Source organism: Athene cunicularia (assembly GCF_003259725.1).
Source record: "Athene cunicularia isolate RWA chromosome 1 unlocalized genomic scaffold, athCun1 chr1_part1, whole genome shotgun sequence".
In the NCBI taxonomy this organism is placed as follows: Eukaryota; Metazoa; Chordata; class Aves; order Strigiformes; family Strigidae; genus Athene; species Athene cunicularia.
This window is the reverse complement of record NW_020799091.1, coordinates 7,189,960-7,196,108: the sequence shown is the minus strand read 5'-3', so window position 1 is coordinate 7,196,108 and position 6,149 is coordinate 7,189,960.

Genomic DNA, 6,149 nt, shown 5'->3' with positions numbered 1-6,149 from the left:
TCCAAGGGCGTACACATTTTCATCCCCTCTGCAACAGTGGAAAAGCACAAAGCAAAATAACAAGATTGAGCCAGTGTCAGTATTAACAGGACATTGGGAAAATGCCATTAAACCTGGTCTAGAGCGTTTCTAATTTAATTCTGTGGGAGTCTGGCAATAAATATATGTTTTTATAGGAGTTCCTTCTACTCTACATATCCTGACCCTCATTCAAGTAAGTTACATATGGTACAGGAGTATGAAATAATCATCCCCAAAAGAAGATATCTTCCAGCTCCAAAGTCATTCTGTCAGAGACCTGTTTTGCTCTGTGAAGGCAAATTAGCTTCCAAAAAGCAACATGGTTCTGAAGGGACAATATTACAAAATCAAAGTGCGTGTGAGGAAAAGCCAAGATGAGGCCAGGAAGGCTTTCAACTGTTGGTAAATACTCCCTCCCCTTTACCCTCTACCGCTCCCTTGTGCCTTTTTTTTTGTTGGCACAAGAGAAAAAAAAAAATCCTGATGAAGCCACAAATGACACAAGGCAGATTTAATTTTTGCAATGAAACCAGTGTGAAACAGCATTGGGCTAGATTAAAGCCATACAAACCGAGGATAAGTCAAAGCAGTTTGTATAGAAGGATCCCAGGACAGCCACAACATTGCTGAAGATTGTGATGGAAGCAGGGCCAAGAGTCACATGGACATGAGTCCTTGCAAAGAGTCTTTTCTAATGTAATCAAAGTTAAAATATGGTCCCAAATAAAATTGCTGTAAATAAGGAGAAACCTCATTAGTTCCAGATGGCATTGTAACCCTTAGTTTCAGAGAAAATCAAAGCCAACATGTTGAAGAAAATAACTGCCCTCTTTGGCCCATCTTACAGAATGAGGTATTGGCATCAGATCACCTCTCTGGATATGGAGATGGTTATTCACATACATACTCCTTACAAAATAAGAAAAGAAAAAACCACACACACACACCCCCAAAAAAAAAAAAAAAAAAAAAAAAAAAAAAAAAAAACCTGACTTCTTCACATTTCTGTTATAGTCTGGTCTCTACACATTTCACCAGGTAAGACCATGGGATTTTTTTCTTTTATGCCTGATAAATTTTGATTGTTTCAAGCCTGGATAAGTCACAAATTTCCATCTGAAAAGTGGGTTGTACAGTGCACAGCTTTTAGCAGGAATAGACGTCACGATTATCTGTGCCCTGATTATCTCTGAAGCGAGACAACCAAGTTTATGAGAAAACCAAGGGTGGCTCCACTGAACCCAATCACATAACTTAATAGGTTCAGGATTTCACCCCAAACATTCCTCCTGCAGTTTGCAAACTGAACCTGAATCTGAAAGTCAGGTTTGGCTTTCTTTCACTTTTCCATCACCAGTAATCTGTTTGGACTTTCCCAAACAGTTGTGTTTATAATACATACACAAGAAACCCACTTTAATGCTGTGAACGTGTTGTCCCTGCAGAGCTCTCAAGGAGAAGCAGCAGTGCAAGTTTATTTTAGTCAGTCAAGTCAGTTGGTAAGGTCCTGTGTATATGCAGGAATTCAATCTGCTGCATAAGCAAGGGCCAGACATGTTTACATGTTTCCATAGTCACTTAATAGCCACCACACACAAAATCCCCATGTTTTGCACACTTTCAGATGAATAAAATTCCACCTGGATCCTAGCCTTCATCCTGCTCTCATTAAGACTTCCCTAGCTTTAGCTAACATCTGGGGTTCAACAGAATGGTAGCTACACATAATTTGCCCAGATACACAGTATTAAACTTTTGCTCAGTTCTGGCTGGTTTTTTTGGCCATCTCAGTTTCTATCTGTACCTCTAATTCTCAAAAAACACTGTAAGACAGCCAGTTCTATTTTCAAAGTGGTGGGTTCTTCTTTGCCTTGCCTTGGTCTGTATGTGGCAAATTCTTGTTCATGAGCTGCCATGTAACTTTTTGCTGATGCTACTTTTCTTTCCTCAGCTGGTACTGCAGTGTCTCTTCCAGGACCAAGCAAAAAAATATATTTGAAAGTTTTCAGAAACTTTGCAGGTTATAGTTTCTAATTTTATTAATGCCTTTGCTTTGTGTGAAAGTTGTTGACTTCTCAATGAATGAGAGTAGCAAAACTAACTGAAAACATCATACTTCACCAAAAACACAGGGATTGCTCTAGGGGCATAAAAACAAAAACAAAACCCAACTTTTGCATGGCTGTGGCCTCTGCTAAGACTCACATGCCTTTTCTGAGGGACTCTTCTGCTGGTCTGGGGTGCCTCAGGGCACTGCGTGGTGGCAGTGCTGCAGCAGGTCCCCAGCACTACAGTGGTCCAAGCACCTTTCTCCGGCAGTGAGGTGGCACCTGAAACCATGGATTCTTCCTGGAGGGTGTCAGGAAAATATTCACACAGGTTGTACCTCTCCTTCATATCAGTGTGACACCAGTGTCTGAGACTTAGCCAAGTGATGACTTTACTGCACACCTCTCAGCATCATTGTGAATTGCCTTGCAGACAGCAATGGCTCAGATGAACCCAAGCAAGACCAAAGTGATTCTGGTTAAAAAGGTGAAATGATTTAAAGAGCTCACTTGGACACTGACTTCACATTGCTCCATAGCACATATCTCCCCATGTTGAAGAAATGGAGTTCTCAGAATCCATTGTTCAGTTTGGCCACAGGACGACACTTTCTAAAAGCACCTAATTTCATCTCTGACAAGCTAAGAAATGCCTTTATTTCCTCCTGGATGAGGTCTTGGTGACCAATGCCTTTATGACCTCCTGTTTGACCTGCTGTGATTCCCTATTTGAATCTGAATGTAAAGACAATAGAAGCCCAACTCAGCTTGCTTTCTCCATGCTTTGGTTTTCCCTGAACACAGGTGTCCTCACTGGCTCCCGGGCAGATTCTGGTACCAGTAATTAAGCCCATTTTAGTTGTATTATCTCAGGAATAACAAAAAGCTTAAGACAAAATAAATAAGCTGGGGTTTTGGGTTTTTTTTTCCCCACTGGAGTCTATTAGAGGAGATCAGACAAATTCAGTCCCTGAGCACCTTTAGGAAATTAGGTAGAACCTTCCTGCCCAGATCAGCTCTGTCAAAATGTGACTCAGTCTCTGTCTTTGCAAGCGATTGTTTCTGTCTCACCTGCAAGGTCATCTCTGGATTAAAATATTTGCAGTTTATTTTTGATTAATATTCACCATCTGAAGTCAAATGAGGAAGGCATCTCATCCTTCAAAACACTCATTTACACAGATCTAACTAGCTCTTCCTGTGGGACCGTGCCAGTTACATGAAGCTGAACTTCCTAAATAAAGCTAAAACCAGTTATTAGGAAAAAAAAAAAAATTCCCTAAATACTAGGAAATGAGGGAAAAGCCATTAAACATGGAAAAGAAGGGCATTTATTATTCTTTCCAAAGCTTTGTATTACAATTGTCACTGTTACAATAGCAACTATATAGAACAATTCAGATAAGAATCCCCCTAAAAGAAGCATTGTGTGGAGTCCTTATAGTACAAGGCAATCCCCATAATAGCGAGGAGATTAATGTTGAAGGGATTGAAGTACTTCACAGCTGAATGTCCTGTCAGTAAAGTTGGATAATAAGCCTTCTTTTCACACACCATTTGCCTTTAGCAAAGGAGGAAAAATTAACCTGCATGGTGCACCGCACTAATGACTTACAGTATTCAGGATAGGTCACTTTGGATAAATCTGCCTGGGGGACCTTGGGCAGACGTGGACTCACTTGCCAGGGCTCAGGGCAGGTGGGACATCAGCCAGCTTTGACCCGAAGGCTGCACGACCGCGTCAGCACGTGCTGAGGTTGTGTTCCTCTGCCGGGCCGGTGGAACCCATGGGAGAGGGCAAAGAGCAGGGGATAATTCCATAGATAGAAAGAATTGACAAAAAGAGCGTTTAAGTGACTTTCTTAAGGTCACACAGAGGCACTGGCTGGATGACAACAGGACACAGTAGTGAGGACCAACAAGAGAAACCTCCTTTTCTGTAGGGTGGGCAACCCAACGCTGTCTGAGCTGGGTTTGGAAAATATGTACAGATAAAGCATTTGTCTCCTTTCCTTTCTGACTGTGCTGGCTGCAACTTTACCAAGTTTGTATTTTTCTTCATCAATTTCTTTATGATTATCCGTGTTCTACCACTGGAGCCTGGGGTGAAGTGTGAGATACCAGTGGGGAAGGTGAGTGCACACAGAAGGAATGCAAGTGTCGGAGGAAGCCAGGCTGCCAAACAGCATCTGCGTCTGCTGCTGAAGGCTACATCGGTGCTGACACACTGGGTTATTTCTGCTGTCATATTACTCGAGTGTCTAATTAAAGACAAGGTTAAAGAAACAGTCTGAGATTTAAAGTTGTGAATACTTACTTATGAGCAGAGATTTCAGATTTTGCTCTAGTGTTTAAAAGGTCAGAAGCTTTATAGCTCCTGCTAATCTCCACTGAAATGCATCTCAAACACTCCCTCAGGTAGCACAAGCTTTAGGACACTGGGACAGCAGAAAAACATTCCTCTGCCAGGGCTAATCAGAAAAGGTTGCACTAAATGAGAAACTTGGATTTTTCAGACACAAAAATGCTTGATAAAAACAGTGGGCTTTTTTAAAATATAGGGAATTAAGCAGGGTTTTATTGCAATCAAGTCCATGTATTGTTTAATGCATAAAGTGCAGGGATAAATAATATTTTTCCATTAGGCTTTACTTGGAAATCAAAATAAGTACAAAATCATATTTTAAATCTAGCTACTTATCCATGCCAAGAGCATGAGTCACACACGATGGTATTCATGGAGAAGCCAGAAAAGCTTGGAGAAATATTTTGGTGTTAGGTTTCTGTTCCATATCCAGAACCAGACAAATCAAACTGTCTAGAGGGTGAAATCTGAGAATAACAACAGTGGTCAAGATTTTCAAACTCAGGTGCCTATGAGATAATTCCATTCTGGAAGACTTTGATAAAAGATAACATCATTGCTTGAAATTTTGACTCCTACAAAAATTCCAAAAGGTCAACAGGCACCAGAGGTGTGCACTGCAAAAGAAACTGGGGTGGGATTCAAGTACCCACTTGTAGGTGTTTGCACATGAACTAGGGACTGTGCTCCCATTGTAGTAAATATGGTTGGTGCCTCCAATAAAATCATAGTCAATGGAGTTTGGAAATTACTTCCTTGACTATCAGGTGACTTCTTCAGGGTACACCAAATTATGCTGAAGGGTCCATGGTCTGTATTAGCTGGATCTCCACTGAGTACAAAGGGAGCCTAGACACTTAGACCTCATTTACACACCAGCACTTACATGTTTTAATATGTAAGTGAATCCCGTAACAGATGTTAAAATATGTGTAACTGTATTCAAGATGTCTCAAGCTATGAGTAAACCAGTTGTGTCTCAGGTATAGCCACTCCATACAGAGGTTACTCCTTTTGTATACACCACGCTCTTCCCCTCACACATCTGTTTCTTTACAGCAAGGAATCTGAGGTTCTCAAAGTACCCCTGAACCAAGCCCCAGAGGTGAACACCATAGTTCACAGCAAAATGCCAGGAGAGTTGTTTCTAGCTCTGTCCAATTGCCTTACTGTGCCTTGTGTCTACAGGTAACAGGCTTGAAACCTAAGTTTGAACTTCAGCCACGGGAAAATGGAGTCAGCACTAACACCAGTTAGCCCGGGCTAACTACTTTGCACTGCGCTGGTGTGAAAGGTATTGAGATTCGTGACAAAACCACTTTCTATCATGCTGTTTCCATGAAACCAAACATACACAAACACTGTCCTACCAATCCTTGTAGCCTCTCTGGCATATATTAGAACTGGCCTAAGCTTCCAAGTATTTTTAAGAACTCTTCAGATTTTGTTTTTCTTTTTTCTTTTTCTTTTTCTTTTTTTTCCCCATTTATCCATTTTCACAACTTTTTTTCCATAGGAAATTGTAACAGAAGCCTGATCACTGGCTCTTGTTACACGGACCTTTAAACCTCTGCAGGGTGACACTGGAAATCAAGGGCTTCTTATGTTCATAAAGTTCCCTGCAATATCTAATCTATATAACAAAGGACAGGAAGAGAGGGAAAATCAGCCCCGAAGTGCCCAGAGTTAAATGTCCGAAAGGGTGAGGAATGCTG